General features: G+C 44.1%; 1 protein-coding gene and 1 long non-coding RNA gene across 2 annotated transcripts in view; one reads left to right on the top strand and one right to left on the bottom strand.

Moving 5' to 3' along the window:
* The window catches only part of LOC144143307 (DNA (cytosine-5)-methyltransferase 3A-like), a 268623-nt gene that overhangs the window by 180305 nt on the left and 67634 nt on the right, over positions 1–20684 (top strand). The gene's annotated exons all lie outside the window — the stretch shown is intronic.
* Positions 681–2532, bottom strand: LOC144141210 (uncharacterized). Its single transcript, XR_013316484.1, has 3 exons — positions 2387–2532; positions 1007–1148; positions 681–818 (listed from the first exon to the last, which is right to left on the bottom strand). It is a non-coding gene; the product is annotated as an uncharacterized LOC144141210 (long non-coding RNA).

Here is a 20684-nt window from a genome sequence, read left to right as displayed (position 1 = left end):
GCTTTAAATGAGTCAGTTGCTTAGGATACCCCTTTTATAGCACAGTAATTGATTGAAATATCAGCGATTTCTTGGTTTCTTTTCTGGGAATGCTGCTAACAATGTACAAAAAATATTAGCACACACAGTCAATGCCAGTTCTCTAATTTTGGAAAGAAACCGCATTGGGCGTGGCCGTGGCGCCGTATTATCACAGCAGCAACTCTCAATGTGAAAGCAAAATGTTTGCAAAACTTGAATGCAAAATAATAGTCTTTTTGTCCACATGTTGCAGCATCCGAAACAGGCTGAATGTGAAGGTATTTCCCAATTTGGAGTTCACGATTTATTCTTAACAGTAAGATTTTGCTACAAAGAAAACTACCACAAATTCAGTCCCGCAAAAATAAAATGCCAGCTTCAATAAACACTACCATAAATTGAGTCCCACAAAAATAAAATGTCAACTTACCCAACTAAAATTAAGATGCAGGCGTTCCTGGCAGGGCCTCCTCGGAGTGATGTTCCAGGAAAGTTTTGCCAACGTGTTCCCAAAAGCTCTTACTGTCGTTTTCACCTACAGGTCAAGTCACTGAAATGGTGTTCCGAAGCCATTACGTATAATGCAACTACCTAAAAAGGGACCATCAAAGTTGCAGAACTGGGAGTGCGTACGTACTTGTAGAATGCAATGATTTCATCCCGTACAACGGCTTTCACGTGTTTCCTTTTTGTGAACACACGACTTCAAGAACGGTGAACACACGCCTTCAGGAACCAGGAAAATGGCAGTATGCATTCATTGTTGCATTGTTTTAAGTCCCGGTCCGCCCTATTTCCTAGAAATAAAAACAGTATAAAAATATCGAAGCATAAATTTACGCTTCCCTCTAAGAAGGGAGTACTACAAGATCTCGTACAAGGCCTGATTAATTGTGCTAAAATTTATTTTGCATCACGAGCCCTGGTAACGTTTTCAGGCGAAACAATTTTAAATATAAAAATATTTGAACATTTTTAGGCTCACCTGTCATTGCTCCATGCGGAGTGGTGAACGTCTGTATAATACGCAACACTCAAGAGGCACTCTTTCGTGGCTTTATGACTTCCACAATGCATTCACAATCTGTCACACTTGTCACAACGACGCCTCGGCGTGCCGAAGATGTCTTCAGCCACAGTGAATGCCACAGCCATGATTTGACAGGTACATGTAAGGAATGGAAATAATTCGTTTTAATTTCTGTTCTTCAGACAAAGGAAAACAATTGTCGCAAACTACCAGTGTAGAGACAAATTTGTCCACAGTCAGCCATAGTCTGCATCTGGACAGGTTACACAGATCGAATACAGAATGTAGCAATCTGCTTTCGCAGTATATTTTCTAAGTTCAAGGAAGCACAGAAATGGGTTAATGTTGGGCGCACATAGTAATGCAAGAACTTATCACCGGAGCGTTGTCAGAAATTATTTCGACTCTAGGGTTACCACCGACATTGACGGCATAAAAATGCAAGAATGGCTTATTTCTAACGCGGTTCGTGAAGTAGCAACCACTAATTATGGATATTGGATAATCATCCTGAAGTCTCAAGTTACCACTGACATTAACAGCATAGAAACGGCAGCACACTTTCTATATACCCGCTGCGTGTTTCCACATATTTCTTCCCCTCTACAAAAGAAACGTTTGTTACTGCGGTACTGCTAAGACAACCACTGTCCCTTCCATTTCTCTACACTTCAGGCAATGTAAAATAGATCATCTCAATTGGTCAAAGGAATTGGAAGAAACATGGAACTGCATAACACACTACACTGATAAACGTAAGCTGACGCCTTGAAAGCACATCAACACAACTCGAAATAGCGTCTACCTTGCGCGCAACGGGCAAGGTCGAAGACTCCCGGTCTGGTAAGCACAGTAAATGGCATTCTACTCATCAGACTAACACAACGCCGCAATTACCACGCAAGTTTTAAAAATACCAATAAATCTAAGGACGGACGCTCCGGCAAACTTGCTTGGAAGTTGTACACGTGTGCACGCGCGATTATCGCGAGCGACTAACCCGAGAAGATTCGCTACCGCAGACATACACAGCTACCGTCAATATACAACTAAGCAAAGCCACACAGTATAGGAACATCCACTCATGAAACGCGCAAACCAGGAACTTCTGACGTACGCAGTCAGAAATGTCCAGCCGACTCTGACCCACGAACACAGGAGTTTTGGTAAATTACGGCTGCAAACGTTTCTCCAACACAAAATGTTACACGCCGCGACCACAAGCATGAACGACACACGAACAACGGGCATAGACGCGGTAAGTTTATCGGACGCAGTTAACAAGGATGTCACCGAACAACAACCGTTACCAGCACATAAATAAGCAGCACTGACCTTTTTTGCGCCTCCTGGCAAAACTCCACTTCGTCGAGCAGGAAATACAGCCCAGGGATATGAAAAAATTCGCAGTTGCACGCCGCAATCAACCCAATTTAAACCGTTTAAACTGCTAACGGCGCTAACGGTTCTCGCCAGCGTGACCGAGAATTTCTTTAGTAAATATCAGGCGCATCGCGCGAGCAATTGAGAAACCCGCTTGGGAGTGCCACTGGTGGCGCTGCATGCGGAAGACCGTCAAAAATAGCGGAGGGAGTCCTGGAAGATGGGAGCGCTGCTGTCGTTTAAAGTGTTGACGCAGTCCCGATTTTCATCCGTCGTAATCGTACCCGTTGCAGTCCCACTGTACCGTGAATCAACGCAAAAACAGCTCTGCCGTGCTGCTGCTGACGCATGCGCATTGAATGCGCTACTGGAGTGGTGGTCTTTTCCTCATGGCTTCGGCGTACTTTCGTTCTCGCGGAGGCTTTGGCGATGCGCCCGCATAAGAACTCATACAAACTGGGCACACGTGATGGCTTTTATTGGATTCGGAAAACGGGCGTATGCGTCTAAGCGGACGTTTACGCCCGCTGAGGCCGAAACAAAGCTCAGATAATAGCCGCGTTAGCGCGTTAGTACTGGCTAAAGTTGTTTCTCGCGGAGGGCCGTGAGTGCGTGCGATATCCGAGCTTAACTTTGCATGACAATTTCTCCGTTACTGTTTACAATGAATGCAAAAGGGCGTGGCTTCATTTACTGCTTTTCTTGACAACAAGCCTTTCCTTAGTCAATAAAATATACTGCGACGCTCTTAGATACCCACGTTATATAAAGCTACTTACAGCTAATTAGAAAGTAATAATACATCGGCCCGTTTCCCAGCCCTTTTCCCTCCTGAACACCACTACTACAGGAAAACAGCAACTGGGGAAGCAGCTGGAGAAGGCGGGTCATTCAATGAACTTCAATTACTATGAAAAGACACAACAACAGCAAGTTAACTCTGCGTATTTTTGCCGTTACTGCACAGCATAATTAGCAATTACAATGTCATTTCAGCATTAATACATACGAAATAATGCAGGTATCACGTGGTATATCTAGGTTTAGTTCCGTTCACCCAGCAACCGCTCTTTGCAAAGAGGCTCTTGTTTTTGCTTGTGGAAATTAAAAGGGACTCACATGTTAGCATTCCTATCGGACTTACTACGTCATGACCAACGGACTTAAAAACCATCGTGCATCAATACGAATTGTTTTACAAATACATACCGATATTCACAACGGCCTAGTTTGCTTATTTTAGATATATGTCGCTTCTCTACTGAAACAAAGAAATAAAACTCTCGCATGGTGAGACCGCTAGCACCTTCCAGTGAAGACTGGATAAACCAAAATGCGTTTCTTGTTTTTTTTATCTCTGCAAAGAAATGATATACAGCAGACTCCCGCTAAGACGAACCCGAACAGACCGTAAAAATGTATGCGTGTTATCCGAAATTCGTCTTAAGCGGAGGTGTATTGCATTGTGGACGTTACAAGAGAAAAATGTTGTCGTTCTTAATCAGTGTTCGTTTTAACCAAGTTCGTCTTAACGAGGGTCTACTGTATTTCTAGAAGAAGCAAACCAGGTCGTTAGTGTCATTTCTGTGAATTTGTAAAACTTCTCGTATCGGTACATGGTGCTTTTGAATTAGTAAGTCTCATGAATTTGCGTCATGAATTAGTGAGTCCCATTAGTATTGGATCAGGTGAGTCACCCTTAATAGCATGCACGAGACGAAAAATGCTAACGAACATCCAAGCATATATAACTGCATTCGTGACTTGCTGCGTGCAGTGTAAAATGAGGCACAGTCGGTTAACACTATGTATATACCGCATCAGGGCATAAATAAAGTGAACTAAGTACCTATTTTACAGCAGATTGTAGCCATTCATACGTTCCTGTAAAGCACTTAAAATTGGGCACGTACAACAACACAGCGAGCTGATGGCTGAGCATTGAGCAAAAAACAATGTTTCTGCGACGCTTTGTGAACCAAATGCAGAACTTGCAATAGTCTCAACAACTATATATATTTCTTTATGAGGTATCCACAAAAGCCCAATGAATTCTTCAGCACTACCACGGCTCTATCCCAAACGCAGATGGAGAACCTGGGGACATCTGGTCCTTCTGAAATTCAAGTCATTGGTGATTTCAGACGTACTGCGCGTCTGCAATTACACTCTTAATCTGGTTCCACGTAAGATCCACTTAGTAACTGGAACTTTTTTGCAAAAAAGTTCCAGTTATATAATTGGAACCGTGTTCCACATATCCTGAAAATTAAGTGGAACAGTGCACCACATATTTTTGCAACTAAATTATGTGGATCGGTGTTCCAAGTAAAAGTATGCGGATCACTGTTCCAAATAAAAGGGTAGTTGATTGATCCATTGATCCATGTACATTGATCCATGTAAAATGATTATGGAATTTATCCGGTGCGCCGTTCCAGGTACCTTCAGACCAGCTGTTTATATAAAACGGTGTTCCTATAGGCATTGGGAAGCTGTCTATGGGACTCCACTTTTCCAATATTTCTGCTTTCCTGTCGGTATACACCGAGGTCATTTGCCAGGCTGGCGGATGCATTGGTATCAGCAGGAAACCACAAGCACCATTTTAACACAGCCTTGATATATGACCCGCAGTGATACCAACAATTGGAAAGCAGAAACCACCGCAGCAGTGTGGTCCCTGACAGTTCCCAACAGTTGCCTATCGAAGCACAGTTCTATATAAAAGTTGGTCTGAGGCACCTAGAGCGGCACACAGTCTTTGGCTTCACCCGCAGAATCCTGTTCTGGGTTTCAGCTGCATGTAAAAGAAACAATATACTTGCATTAAAATCCGCACGAAACAAACTATTATGACTCATACACTGCTTTTCAACATACTATACAACTTTATTGGGTGTTAGTATTCATACATTTCAGATTTGAATAGCTGTCTATTTTAAATTGCACAGAAAATGACCAACGTACAAGCAATAAATACCATAACGATAACACTAGGCTCCAAGTGGCATTTTCACATATTCACTTGTACTCAAAAACATGGTTAATAAAGACGGTATTAAGGTCAACTGCTTCACAAATAAATAGACATGTGCGTCTACCGCGGCACTGACACAGACATTATACAACAGTGAGCATCAAATATGCTTTCTTATCAGATAAACCAAGGTAATTCAAAGGCGGAATTAATCATTGCGCTTGCCATACTATGTTTACGCATAACTGTTTGGGAAAATGCAGTTTGCTATTAAATTGTAGGGAAAGGCCTAAAAACAAGCCATACACGGTTGTATTATCACAAACCTACAACAGTGCAGTGCAAGAGTTTAGGAAAACAACGCTCGAGCCAACATCAACGATAAAACATTTCGACACGAGAGGTCACATGCGGCAGCATGCCACAAATTAAAACATGAATATTAAAGATAGTACAGTTTCCTGACACCAGACGTAAGTGTAACATCAAGTTATTTGTAGCCAAAACAGAATTTATGAGCGTCCTGAAAAGGCCTTTGACTTAAGGCACGTTACTTGCCCAAACAATTTGTAGTTGTTTAACATAATTCATCCAAAGAAATCTCATAAAAGCCAGCGTGAATCTTATATAATTTGCAAACCAGCAGCTGGGAGCATTTTACACATATTAAAATTTAAGAAGTAGACTAATTTTATACACGTAATGAATTCAAGCGGGACCAAGTCAGACATCCTTAAGAAGCAAACAAGCCAGCGTTGAATCATACAGGGGACCAGTTTTACAAAGCAGACTTGAAAGCATTTTTTCCAGCTTCAACGTTTTACCTTAGGTAAAATTCACAGTTGCGTGCTATAAAAACCCTCCCGTCTTGCTGTCAGTGTAATTGTGACCAAAGCCCTGCTTCTGCCAAGCAAGAAATGCAACTTTGTTCAAAGGAGAAGACTTGTTCAAGCCAAATACGCACATTTTAAATTCTTCTACGGCATGGGTGTCAGCTCACTTACAGTACTAAAATTTATCAATGAAGGCGGAAGCCATCTCCGTAAATAAGCACTGTCACTTTTGCATCACCAGCAGCACTGCCACGAAAAAAAATCTCATGAGCTACACTTGAATAATAGGACGTTACAATGCGGTGCCATGAACTAGTACATTAACACCCACTATAGATTCAAAGACAGCCTGCGCATTGTGCCAATGGTGAAAAATAAGGCACAACTTCAGTGTTCAGTTGACATGAAACTTGCATGTTCCAGTAACTTAAACCTCTTCATCTGATTTCACCCCCTTCATGCCTTTCATCTGACCTCCTTCATGCCTTTCAAGAGATACTTTAACCTCTACCAATAATTTAAAATCCCAAGTAGGGCTGAACACTTCAAGTATTTCAACAGAGACTCCAACTTAAATGACACCAGGCCACTGTCAAATTTCTCATGCTTTCCAAGAACTCCCTGCAAAAGTCCCAAGAACTCTTCAAAGGCACACAACCATAAGAACATGATGACACGATGAAAAAGATGACATATGCGGCGAAGAGGATGACCACATCCTGAAGTGACAATGCAGGCGGCGAATCCGTGATGTGTTTCTTGCGAGCAATATTGATGGCGCCAGTCCCTTCTCTCAGAATAACCGGGACCCGAGAAGACTTATTGCTCACCCCATGTACCTTCAAGGAAACAAGAATATTTTGTTACATGGTTGCTTTAAATGAGTGAGTTGCTTGGGCCCTTTTATAACACAGTAATTGATTTAAAATCAGCGATTTCTTGGGTTTTTTCTGGAAGTGCTGCTAAAGGTGAAAGTGCGCTAAACAATATCACCACAGACAATCAATGCCCTGATTCTGGAAAGTATCCCACCTTGCTGCCTCGGTATCCTGAATATAAGGTTTGTTATCCTTGAGATTTCGTTTATTAATCAAATAATAATTACTATAATCACCTTTTGGCATTATATTTTACACACCTTCTCTCTGCAAAAAATGTTCTCTGTACTGTATAATGTGCTCCCTAGAATGCTGTAGTGAGGCTGGCTTAATATAACTTAAAGCTAAACGATGTGTCTACCGCAAAGAAATAAATGGCCAGTCACAGGAAATCATAAATATCGCACTGTGGCAGAACGTTTTTGGGGAATTAATTCCACCTAAAATATTTGCCTCTCGATATGTATTACCTCCATGGTTCGTAGTGGTATGAGGCAGAAGTTGAGCTGACTAATGCTGAAATAGGCTGTTGCACAATTTTCTTATAAATCACAACTATAGCACATTTTCTTGCAGACGACACTTTCTGTGCTCTAAACAATTCCCTTAAAAAACAATTACCCCTTATTTAACCACCTGTCAAAATCCAATGCAAGCATTACTCATGCTACGGCTGTATTTGGGAGTATTATTGGTGCTACGGGCGTATTAAACGCGGCAAATTTAAATCGTCAGTTGCCACCGTATTGTTGTAGCAGCAACCACGTTGGGCGTGTCCGTGGTGCTGGCAAATCACAGCAACAACTCTCAAGGCGTAAAAGCTAAATATTTACAAAACGTAAATACAAAATAGTGGTTTTTTTTGGCCAGTGTTGGCGCGTCCCTAATAGGCGGAATGTGAACACAATGGCCAATATTGGCGTTCACGATAACTTGTTAACAGTGAGATTTTATTAGGATGAACAGCCCCAGAAATTGAGTCCCGCAAAAACAAAATGCCAGCTTACCCCACCAAAATTAAGACCCGGGTGATTCTGCCAGGGACGTCTCGAAGTGCACTTCCAGGAAAGTTTCGCTAACGTGTTCCGAAAAGCTCCTACTGTCACCTTGATCCACATGCCAAGCTGTCACTGAAAAGAAGTTCAAGTTTCAAACCATTAGTTACAAAGAAACTACCTAAAAACGCGCCATGAAAGACCAAAAAATGGGAGTGCGTACTTACTTGTAGAATGCAATGATTTCATCCCGTGCAAGAGCTTTAATGTGTTGCCTTCTGATGATACACTTCCAAGAAGGGGTCCAAATACAAATAAAATAGCCATATGCATTCCTTGTACAGCTGTTTTAGGTCTATCTTCGCCCTATTGCCTAGAAAATAAACAGTACAAAAATATCAGAGAATAAATTTATGCCTTGCTTTACCCAGGGAGCACGAGAAAACATTGAACAATGTCTGATTCGTTCCACGAAAGTCGAATGTCTTTTTTACAGCAGAAGCCCTGGTAATCTTTTCTTGCTAAACAATTTGAGATATAAAAATATTTGAACATACTTTGAGCTCAGCTGTCCTTGGTCTATGCGAACTGGTGAATATCTGCACAATATACACGACTCAAAAGGTACTCTTCTGTGGCTTATGAGCTCCACAGGGCATTCATAATCCGCCACACTCTCCCCGACGACCCTTCAGCATGCCAAAGATGTCTTCAGCCAGTAAATGCCACAGCCATGACTTCGCACGAGCATGTAAAGAATGGAAATAATTTGTTTTCATTTTTTTGCAGAGGAACAAAAACATTTGTCACAACCTATCAGTGGAGGGCCAAATGTCTCCACAGTCAGCCACAGACTCTTTATGAACAGGTCAGAGAGTATGAATACAGAATGTAGCAATCTGCTTTTGCAGTATAATTTCTACGTTCAAAGGAGAACAAAAATGGATTAATGTTTGGTGCACATCATGATTCAACAACTTTGCACCTGAGCGTTTCGAAAATTATTCCAACTCTCTAGCTGCCACTGACATTGATAGCATAAAATGACAGGAATGAATTATTTTTAAACTTACTTTGTGACGTTAAAACTTCGAATAGTCCACACGTGAGCTGTATGGCTAATTATTCTGAGGTCACAGGTTACCACTGACATTGACAGCATAGAAACGGCACCACACTTTCTGCGTGTTCCCACCTGCCTTCCCCTCCACAAAAGGAACGTTTTGTCACTACGCTACTGCTCAGACAACCACTTTCCTTTGCATTTCACTACACGTCAGGGAGCCAACTAAAGTTGACTAGTGTAAATAGAACATCTGAATTCATCGAAGGCATTGGAAGAAACCGGGAACTACACACACAGCACAGATAAACGTAAGCCGTGCTGCCGCTAACGCCTTGAACGCATATTAACATTAGGCGGAGTAGCGCGATTAGCACAGTAAATTTATGGCTCTCAGAAGACCAACAAAACGCAATTAACACGAAAGTTTGAAAATGCCGATAAGTCTAAAGACAGACGCTACAAGTTGTTCAGTGCGTGCGCGCGAGACAATAGCGAGCGACTAACCCGAGAAGATTTAGTACCGCAGACAGGTACAGCAACCGTCAATATACAACTAAGCAACACCACACCGTAAGGGGACATGCAGACTCGAGAAATGCGCGCAGCAGCAACTTTCTAAATAGCACTAGCCAACGTACGCAGTCAGAAATGCAAGCCGACCCACAAACACGCAGTAAACGTTTCTTGAACACAAACAACAGACAGCGGAGCGGCACGTTTATCGGACGCAGTGATGAACAAGTCAATGAACAACAACCGTTACCAGAACATAAATAAGCAGCACTGACCTCTTTTGAGCCTCCTGGCAAAACTACATTTCGTCGAACAGTAAATACAGCCCGAGGATATGAAGAAGTCCGCAGTTTCACGCCACAACCAAACTGCCATAACGGTTCCCGCCACTGTGATTGCAGTGCCTCTAGTACATCAGGCGCATAACGCGAGCGATCGAGAAAACCGCTGTAGAACGCCACTTGTGGCGCTGCATGCAGAAGAACGTAAAACTGGCGCAGTAAACGCTGAGAGATAGGGGGGGCTGCTGTCGTTGAAATGGTTGACGCAGTCCTGTTTTTCACTCATCGTCGTTGTACCCGCTGCCTTCCCACTATACCATGCATCAACGCAAACGGCGTGGCGGCGTGGCTTTGCGGCTGCCGACGCATGCGCACGGCATGCCGCACTGAAGTGGCGGTCGTTTCGTAATGGTTTCGGCCAACTTTTCCTTCCTCCGTGGCTTGGGCGATGCACGCCGTGGCCAGTGACCAGTCCGCGGAAGAGATCACAAACTCGGCACCCTTGATCGCTTTTATTTGCTTAGGAAAATGGGAGTAGGCCTCTAAGCGGACGTCTACGCGGCTCTGAGGCTGGAACAAAGAGCTCAGATTAGCCAATTTAGCACGTTAGTTGGACTGAAGTTGTTTCTCGCCGCGGGCCGTGAGTGCGTGCGGTATGTGTGCATAAACTTTCATGACAGCATTACTTCGTTGTTTGCAGTGAAAACAAAACGACGCTTCTTTATTGACTGCGTTCTCCTGACAACAAGCCTTTCCAATACCAATAATATATACTGCGACGCTCTTTGTACCCACGTTATAGAAAACTACTTCCGTATAGTGAATTCAGTGTGACATAGCAAAATTAGCGAGTAATAATACATCTGCCCGTTTTCCAGCAGTTTTTCTTCATGCACACCAATAGTGCAGGAAAACAGCAACGGGGGGACCAGCAGGAGACGGCAGGTCATTCGGTGAACTTGAATTACTATGGCAAGTAACAACATTAGGGTAACACTGCGGATTTCCCGATACTGCAATGAATAATTTGAAATAAGAATGCCATTTAAGTATAAATATATAGAATGTAAGGCAGATGCCGCGGGGTAGATTTAGTTCTCCAGGTTTTGAGTCGTTCTCCTTCTGCAAAGAGGCTTTCGTTTTTGCTTGTGAAAATTAACAGCCGAGACGAGACAAAATACAAAAACGAACTTCTAAGCATAAAACTGCATGCGTAGCATGATGTGTGCGGTGTAAAATGTGACGCAGTCGGTTACCATTATGTATGCACCCCATCACAACATAAGTAACGTGGATTGAGTACCATTGAGCGCGTACTACACCACAGCGATATGATGACTGAGCGTTGAACAAAAACTGCCGTTTCTGCGAAGCTTTGTAAACCAGATGCATAACATGTAATAGCCTCAACAAGTATTTCGTTATGAAGGTGCTCACAAAAGCACCACGAATTCTTCAGCGCTATAGCAGCTATGGATTTGCCCGAACGGCAGACGGGGAAAGGGAAGACGTTCAGTCCTTCTCAAATTGAAGTCGCTGGTGATTTTGTACTTGACGCCTCAAATAAGAAAGATACGATGTTCACGAAAGCGGTTTGGGTGCCGCAGAACACCTGGAAATGGATTCCTGCAATTTCTTCTTTTGCCTAAGATATCCTCCTCTCGACATTTTTAAAGGGGCCCTGAAAGGCGTTTTGAGCATACTAAATTTACTAGCGCAATCGTTAGATTGGGTCGTCAACATCATCTGTGCCAAGTATTACTCTTTTACGCGCAGCGGAAAGCTCACACTTTTGTTGCAAAGTTTGTCGCTTTTTTCTCACCCTTTCCTTCGTGTTTTTGGACGCCGCCATCTTCACATGTCTACATCATCGATTCCCAGATGTTCGTCATGAGCTAGACATCCTGCTATTGGGCGGCTTTTTCACGCACTTCCGGCAAAGAGATGAGTCGTCTGCTCAGCGTCGGCTCGCCGGCTGATCTGCCAGCGGAGTGCCGGAGTGCTTGGACATTTTACGACAAACGAAACAAGTGTAAACAAACGCTTAACCGTTTGTATTGAATGCAACAGGGCCATAACACGACATGAATATTCTCTTACTTGAGTACGTTCCATAAAGAAAGCGTTGAAGCCCCGTGGCACTTCTTTCTTGCAATCGCAGAGAACGCCCTGAGCCGAATGCCCGGGTTTGACGCATACATTTTATTCACCTTCCAAACAATCCAGAGATGCCTTTCGAACGAACACAACGTCACAACATGCGTTGCAAGTCCGAACCGCGATTGACAGACGATGGGTTGCCTCCTCCTACCCCTCGTAAATTCGGCACTCACCTCGCGCGCGGTTTGCGGGGACGAACAGCAAGTCACTTCACTCTGGCGCACAAGCCGAGATGGCTTTTAGCCACGCACACTGCACATACCCCATGCGAGGTTGAGTCGTACGCCGCTTGAGAAAGATAATCCAGACCATGGGAAGCACTATCCACCCGCAGAAGCACAACGTCGCATTTCATCGCGAAACAAAGGCGTCCACAACACACACACCATCGCCTCCTGTAATTCCAAACGCATCTCTCACTTCCAAATGGGAGTGAGTAGTATGCCTGCAGTGCCCATATGCCGCGAGGTGGGGCCCCAAGCTGAACCGGGATCACGCAATCGTAACTGACTTCCAGAGCGGTTTGTGCCTTGTTGCCAGGACAACCGATGTTTGATATTGTCAAAGAAATGGTGCTCGCTCCAGCGCGAGGAAGCTCAGAGCCGTGGCGGAGCATGTTTTGCAACGTTGCCGCTCTCCACCACGCGCCGCCCCAAGCTGAACTGGCGTTTTGTGCACGGGTTCTGTATTGGTTTAAAATGTCTTTTTCACATGCCGCAGGCAGGAATTACCACGGCCACAAAATAAGACCCGGCACCAGCGGGGCCACATCTGATACGGCGCTTTTTGGATAAACAGTGCGCTGTGCATCCAAGGGAGCGAGCGCAGGATCCACCCCGTGCGGCTGCGAGTTCGCCGCCGATAAAAAGTCACGCGCCGCCGATATGAACTTCAGCAACGTACACCGCGAAGGGGCAAGGCCAGGCCGCCGCACACATGGGGCCAGATTTTTCGTTCGCTTTTCAAGCCTTGAGCGGTGTGCGGGATTCATGGTGTCAACAAAGCTTGCCCGTAGCAGACGGCCGTGTGAGCACCGCAATAGCGGAAGTACGTCACCGCCGAGGAGCGTAGCATCATGGGAGGGAAGGCTATCTCGCCGTCAACAGCGGAGAGTAAGTTGAAAGGAGGAGGAAACGCGGCGCGACGATAATGCGCGGTTTTTTATTTACGATTTCTCAGCTAATACTCATCGCTTCAACAAAATTCTTGCGGGAGGAGATTGCTAATATATTGCTTTATTTGGTTACATGTACATCCACGCATCGGCGGAAGGTATTTCAGGACCCCTTTAATGCTTTGTACGGCGTTGACAAAAAAGTGGGATTTCGTTTTCTGTCAAAGGACATCACTAAAACTACAGCTTAGCCGTATTATGAAAGTTAACTGCTGCAAGGCAGTTTCAAATTTTATGTGCGGTGTGCGCGTGTATATTAAACGCGCACGTGTATCTTGGGTCAAGAAGCACCTAATATATATGCGGGTCATTGTTCCAGTTGATGCATGAAAGAGTGCATACTTCACTGCCATGCACGAGTTATGTGGAACAAGACACGAGCAAAAAATATACAAACGCACTCTCCCCAACCGTTTACTGGGACATAAGTGGAACAGTAACCGGAACCGCCGACATCGCATGACCCCATTTCTTCGGTTCCAGATAAAAACCACGAACATAAAGAAAACAAGCTGACGGTTCCAGATAAGATCCACCTATATGCTTCGTTCCAGTTATTCTTTCGTTTGGATCCACATAAGATATATGGATCACCCTTTTTAACTGGAACTTATATGGAACCAGATTAAGAGTGTAGCAAAAGACGATATTCACTAAAGCGGTCTGAGCGCCGCAGACAACCTGAAAGGGGTTCGTGAAATTTCTATTTTCGCTAAGATACCCTTTTCTCGCACCTTTCATGCTTTGTACGGTGTTGTTATAGCAGTGGACATATTGTTTTCTGTCAAATAACGTCACTAAAAATACGTCTTAGCCGTCTTATATAAGTAAATTGCTCTAAGACAGTTCCATAGATATCGACGAAGTTTATTAAATTTTATGTGGTGCGTGCGTGTGTGCGTGTGTGACTGCATGCATGTGTGTGTGTATGTGTGGGTGCGCGGGTGTGCGTTCGTGTCTGTATCTATGTCTGTGGGCGTGTGCGTGCAAGTGCTTGTGCGTGCGCTTGTGCGCCAAAGCGCGTCAAATATATATGTGGTTCATTGTTCCAGTTAATGCACGATTCAGTGCATACTTCACTGCAGCGCACAAGTTATGTGGAACAAGACACGAGCAAAAAATATACAAAAGCACTGTCCAAAATTTTTACTGGGACATAAGTGGAACAGTAACTGGAACGGCCGACAGCGCATCCCCTCATTTATTCGGTTCCACATAATAAACACAAACCTAAAGAAAACAAATGGACAGTTCCAGATAAGATCCACTTATATCTCTCGTTCCAGTTATTCTTCGTTTGGATCCAGATAAAAATATGTGGATCGCCCCGTTTAACTGGAACTTACATGGAACCAGATTAAGAGTGTAGCTGGAGGTCAAAGCGCTTTTGGTTTAAACAGTAGCAACAAGGTCTAGAAAGACACCACCACCATGCAAAGGTCATTAAGAACTCAGCATGTGCAGCACATAACCCGTGTGTAGTGGTTACAACACGGGCTTTAATCTTTTTTTATTTTTTTTATACGAAGTACACATATTTATGTTCAATGTGTGCTAATAAATCAGTTGTTACTGTGCTTCGTCCGCTGTTATCTCTCCGGTCGTCGTTGCTACTGTTGAAAGTGTGAACACTTTCCACTCCAGCAGACCTTACTCCATAGTACAATGAAACAAAACAGGACAACGTGCCATAAGCCAGCCGATATGCAGAGCGCTCAAGAACTAGGCAAATAGGGAGCGCTCAAGAAATAGGGAACTAAGGAGCGCTCAATAACTACAACTAGCTCAGCTTGTGTGCCCTATCAGAACCTTCGTTCACTTGTAAGGTCGCTCAGAAGTTCTATTTGATTGTCATCATCTCAACCCAGATTTTTATTAACCTCCTCATTCCCAGCCACATAATTACAGAAATGCAGAACTTGTCTTGCTTGTTGTTTCTGATGACAGCAGTACGCCCTACGACTTACTGGGGTAAATACAATCTCACACCTTACCAACAAATGTTTGCTTCTTGCCATAAAACACAATTGGTGCTGCAGCCTGATTTTAACACCTGTGGCTGTACCATGGTCAACTCATTCGAAGAACCAACCCCAATGTAACATGGATTTAGATCACTGAGTTTTCATTGTTTTTCAAATGTTTGGTCCAATTTGGAACTGCAAGATATTTCGATCAATCTGAATATAAAGACCACGTGCTGTGAAACCCTCCCAAAGCATCCATCTGTTATGTGACCACCCGCTTCTTGAGATGTATCCCCGTGTGTGAGGGGAAAGCCCACCGGTTTTCTCTTATTCAGTGCCACCATGGACTTGCCACAGTGCCAATAACCAGAGAAGAATGTTTGCAATGAATATAAGAAATTCTCAAACACACGCACACGCAGCCAATTACAACTGAAACCACGCCAACTTTCTTTGACCCTGAAGAATACTGAACCAAAGGAAAAGTACCCACCAAGTGTTTACCGTGATGTTGCAGTGTGTGCAGTGCGTCGTAGTTTTTAGCGACGATGTGAGGCGAGGTGTGAAAAAGCTGTGATGACAGGCTCGCGCGACGATCAAGACGCACCGCTGCTATTGTAGGCAACGGTCTGCCCAGGCACCAGCTTACTACCAGGTGCCTTGGTACAGCAGAAAGCGAGGAACAGGTAGCTGGTCATCCAAAGTTGGGGCAGGCCAAAGTTCTGTGCCTTTACGAAGCAGGAGCCGTGCCTTGGCACCATCGCGCCAAAGGCACCTTAAAACCCTTCTCGAGCTGGGGTTCTGAAACCCCGACGGGCTTTGAGTCTTCCATCTGAACGTTGCACACATTGACCGTGCTGCGTGCAGTCCTCTGGGCATTCTCAGATCCCAGCCAATGCTGTCCAGCTCCTTGCTTATTGGCCAGCTCTCACTGGCCTACGCCGTACCCTCATGTGGCTTGCTGCTTCTCTTTCCCTGGCGCCACGACACTGAGGGCAATCCCTCAGCCCGGATGAGCACCACGAGCACTATGTGGGCATGTTTAGGTCACGTTGCTGTCATTATTGTCGTCACAACGATCGCCTCACATCACACCATGGTCCAATCCGAAGCGCTCATAAACTAGGTCCGGCTAAGCTCACGTGGCCTAGTGGAACCCTCGTTTGCTTTTAATGTCACTAACAAGTGTCATTTCATTGCCGTTCCGGGATGTTTAATGCTTGGCGCCTGTAATCAATGCAATAAATGACCTGGTTATATATCGCCAGAATATATGCATTTGTGTCATGAGACAGATCACATGACTGGAAATACCCACGGGGGATGGGAAACTGTTGTTCTTTCCATCTCTCACTGCGTCTCTTGCGTTCCATGCACATCTCTCCAGCAAAACTTTATCTCTTCACGGCTTTATCCACAGCGCTGGCTCCTCTTTCCCCTACTCCTTGTTTATTCCCATCTTGACAACTGGTGTCTGCTTCCCCTGCAATTCATACTGCTTTATGCCACACCCTACCGCCTTTTTACCTTTCTTTCTCTACTTCGTGCTTGGGTTTGTTTTATTTTTGACCCTAGCAGGTTCACTTTGTTACTGGCTCCCCCTGCTTTTTTTCCTGGGCTCACTTTGGGGAATCCGTTGGTGGCAGCTGCCTGCGCATGTTTGCTCAGCTTCTTATTGGAAAAGCGCGCACACAGTTTGTTTTTATATTTCTACGCCATGAAGAAAACTCTTAAACAAATGCCGCGAGCACTTGGCAATAGGGTCAAATAGTTGAAGGGGTGGCAAAAATAGTGAAGCTAACACATGCTCTTGCATCTGCCAGTCGCTGCGTGTTTTTGCCAATACCGGACGCTTGGCATGACGTGCTTGCAGCCAAGGCATCTGTATTTTTCTTACACTCTCACTACGCTTAGCTGTGCTGGCCTTCTCAAAGTATCATCATACACAGTTGCCCGGCTAGTGCAGAACGGCCGTGCAGCTCATACAATGCACATTTTTGGTTTCAAGAATTCCGGGATGCAGGTTAACCACTCACGAACTACTAGAAAAGCGATTTAAAGTCGATGTAGGCTAGTTATGCGAAGACAAAAATTGCGGTCCAAATAAAGCAGCCTTAATGATTTCGTAGCAAGCATGCGAGGTATGGAAGACCTTTTACTAAGATGCTAATCGCTCACACCCTCACCGTACAACACGCCAGTCTTACAGCATCCTTGTACAGGGGCAGAAAATTTGCATAATTGGAGTTGCACTGTGAATAATAAAAATCAGTCTTAAAAGGATCAATATAACAAAATTTTAGTAAGTAGCAATCTTTTGAGAGTCAGACAACCAGGTTACGCGTTTATCGTCATTACCTTCCTCTTAGGTAAGAAGCTACAAAAACATTCTCTTGGTCACGCTTGGATGGAGTGATTTACCAACAGCCTTTAGATGCCCCCTTCGCCCAATTAGCTTGGTCCTTGAATGGGGAGCGCCTGCAATTGGCTGCTTTCTGGATGGCCTACCCACACACCATATCTAGACCAGCGAAAATCTGCATAAACAGCATCAACCATCACATTGCCCTGGCAGCATTTTATAACAATAGCACTTGTCTCTCGCTGGTGCACTTCGGTGCACCAGCGAGGTGCACTTAGGTGTAGCAAGGTGTAATCTCTTGAGGTGCAATATCTTAAAAGTTTCAGCTAAAGCAAACTACAGTCAGAGCTCAACACAATGAACTTTAATGCAGTATAATGTAATTACCGAAATACGTAAATTTCTTCCAGCTTTAGGTGTATGTATGTTTTGTAAATATTTTAACCTCTATGTAACATGTGCCATTTGTTTATATTTTGGTGCAATGAAGTTTTATTTGCAATTTGGCAAACATTTTTGTTATCCAAGTAGATTTTCGGAAGCCCAAATGATTAAATGAGCTTGGAAAAAAATCAGCAGTTATATCTAATGTGAAGCAACTGTTGGAAGCGCAGAGCATTGGTTCCCCTGATGGGCTGTGGTGCTATTCTTTGCTTTTTCGTTGCCCCCCTCCTACCCTCTCCCACTCTCCGTCTCAGTGCAATTCAATTTTTCCACCATTGCAGTGCTCGCAATTCTGTGACAGCTCGCATCCTTTTTTGTTCTGCCTAGAACAGCACGAGTGAGAGTTCTGTTCTTTTTGGTGTGTATGCTTCCTTTCATCGTGCACATGCTGTACCCTTTCTGTGCCATTTTGCTCGCGTGGTATTTTTTCTTCCTAGCGGCCATGTTTTTTCGCTTACTGTCAAGAAAACCAACACAATGAGCATTCCTAACTAAACAGGTTTTGGGCGCGTTTTTTACAGATATTTTGCATCAAATGTACCTACACTTTTTTGCGCTATAGAATAGAGATGTGTAAGACAAGTGCCAGGAATTCCACGAGTACGTCTTGCTGGGCTAGTTGCTAAATAGGTGCCATGATTTGAAGCGCGACAAAACACACAGATGAAGTGTTGCAGTGTTCTGCACATATAAACCTGTTGTTCAAGTATCCTGTAACTCTTGGCTAGGTGGCGTGACGTATGACGGGCTAGGACACGACGGGCCCCTGAAGTGCTCAGCACTGAATAGGTGAATACCATTAGGATGGCCACCTCGTAGCTGTGGTCAGTTTCTGCAAACTTCAACAGCGCAAAGGCTAATTCTCTCAGGAGATTTCTGTGTAAAATAGTTTACTGAACTCTGCTTAGCAGGCCCCAAGTTCTGGCATGTATGTTGTGGCGAAGTGTGTAGCCTCCTTTTTTGTGCTTTTTTAAAGCAACATGGGGTGATCACTTTTTTCTAGCAGGTTTGAGCATCCTGAAGTTCAAAGCGTGCGAAGCAGCTGGTTAGCTTCCATGGCAGCGAAAGAAAGGAGTTGGAGTGTGGCATTGACAATAATATAACAAAGAACTACTAATTTCACCCAGCACTGTTCCATATAAATTCCTCACTTTTAACGGAATTCCGGCTATAGGTTTCTGGGTCAGTGGGCTGTCTGACTTACGTGCTCCATGGGGTGGTCATAGAGTATCGTATTTCTTCGATTGTAGCGCGGTGTATTCTTCTAATTTTTGCTACATGAAGCCGACCATTGTGTTACAATCGAATACCAAAATTCAAGGTGCCTAAGAAGTGCGATGATTCATTCGATTCTCATCAATCGATATAGTTCGGCCATATCGCAATTTACGTTGGCAACATGGCAGAACCATTTGGATTCGCTACAACACCAGCTACATTCATTTTCTTTATAATTCCTGTTTTTTCTCTATGGCGGTAGAACGGCGTTGAGGGCATGCGGATGCTTTTCTTTAGTTGTGTCACATTCTGTAGACGCCTCATGGCTTTCATTGCCCTCATATATTCTGACTCCTCTTCGGCTCCCCTTGTGATTGCAACATGTTGCACTCAGTCCGATGCCAGTTTCGAGAAACGTGCTCTCTTTTGGCTGAAGGAATTGGCAATTTCTTTGTTGCCCGAAGACTTGACTTTAACCATTCAACCACACGTGTAAAGTGGCTCCAGCGGAAGCGCCATTTCTCACGAAAACCCAGGCAAAAAGGTTTGTGTGGACCTTGCCACAGCAGTCATGTTAAATTACAGAATCGTGTTGCGGATTTGTAGAACGGTGCAACATTCTCACGGCGGTCAGTATTGAACTGGTACAGCTCAAAGGTAGCGATTTGTCGCTCAGCAAATGAGCATCCCATGGACAAAGCTCATAGCGTCACAGTTAGGCATCTAGTCACAATGTTGGAAAAATAAATGCTGTTTTTCATGCACCTGCTGGCCTCGTGTGAGTACTTCGGTGGCTCTTTCTTTCTTTCTTGTATTTTTGCTTCATGCAACAAATTCACCCCTCGTGTTACTTCCTCAGCTTTATTTTTCTTTCAGACTTGTAATTTTTGTTTCAAGCAAAAACTATTTTGACGTGTGTTTACCTGAAATCTAGCACTCCAATAGCCCACAAACGAAAATTTGGGCTGATAGGGCAAATGCCTATTAATGTACAGATATTACAAATATTTATGTCAAAGAATAAACTTTTCTTTCGATGGGGAAATATTTTTATTTCTGCAAAACACCAATACCTGAACCCCACAGACCATAAATGAAGTCCGTTCTACAAGGATGTATAGATTTGCGGATATTTTCGCAAATCAGGATTCGCAAAAACTTGGCGCCATTTTTTTCTACGTCCTCCCCGCGCAAAAATGGGTACAAGTTTCACACTTATTTACAATCTATGACGGAAAATGAGTCCAGTTGACAAGCAACGTCATTCATGTCCGTCGAAGCAAGCAGTTTCGGTGCCTCGCTGCATCTGCTTCCACTGGTGATAACGATGCTTCTTTGTGTGCCGCGGCGCAGGCCTTCTGATTTTGTGAATCGCCTTT

This window comes from Haemaphysalis longicornis, unplaced genomic scaffold, assembly GCF_048455015.1.
Source record: "Haemaphysalis longicornis isolate Haplotype H1 unplaced genomic scaffold, Haemaphysalis longicornis Haplotype H1 scaffold_6, whole genome shotgun sequence".
Classification (NCBI taxonomy): Eukaryota; Metazoa; Arthropoda; class Arachnida; order Ixodida; family Ixodidae; genus Haemaphysalis; species Haemaphysalis longicornis.
The sequence above is the reverse complement of the archived record's forward strand: the minus strand, read 5'-3'. Positions and strand labels throughout refer to the sequence as shown.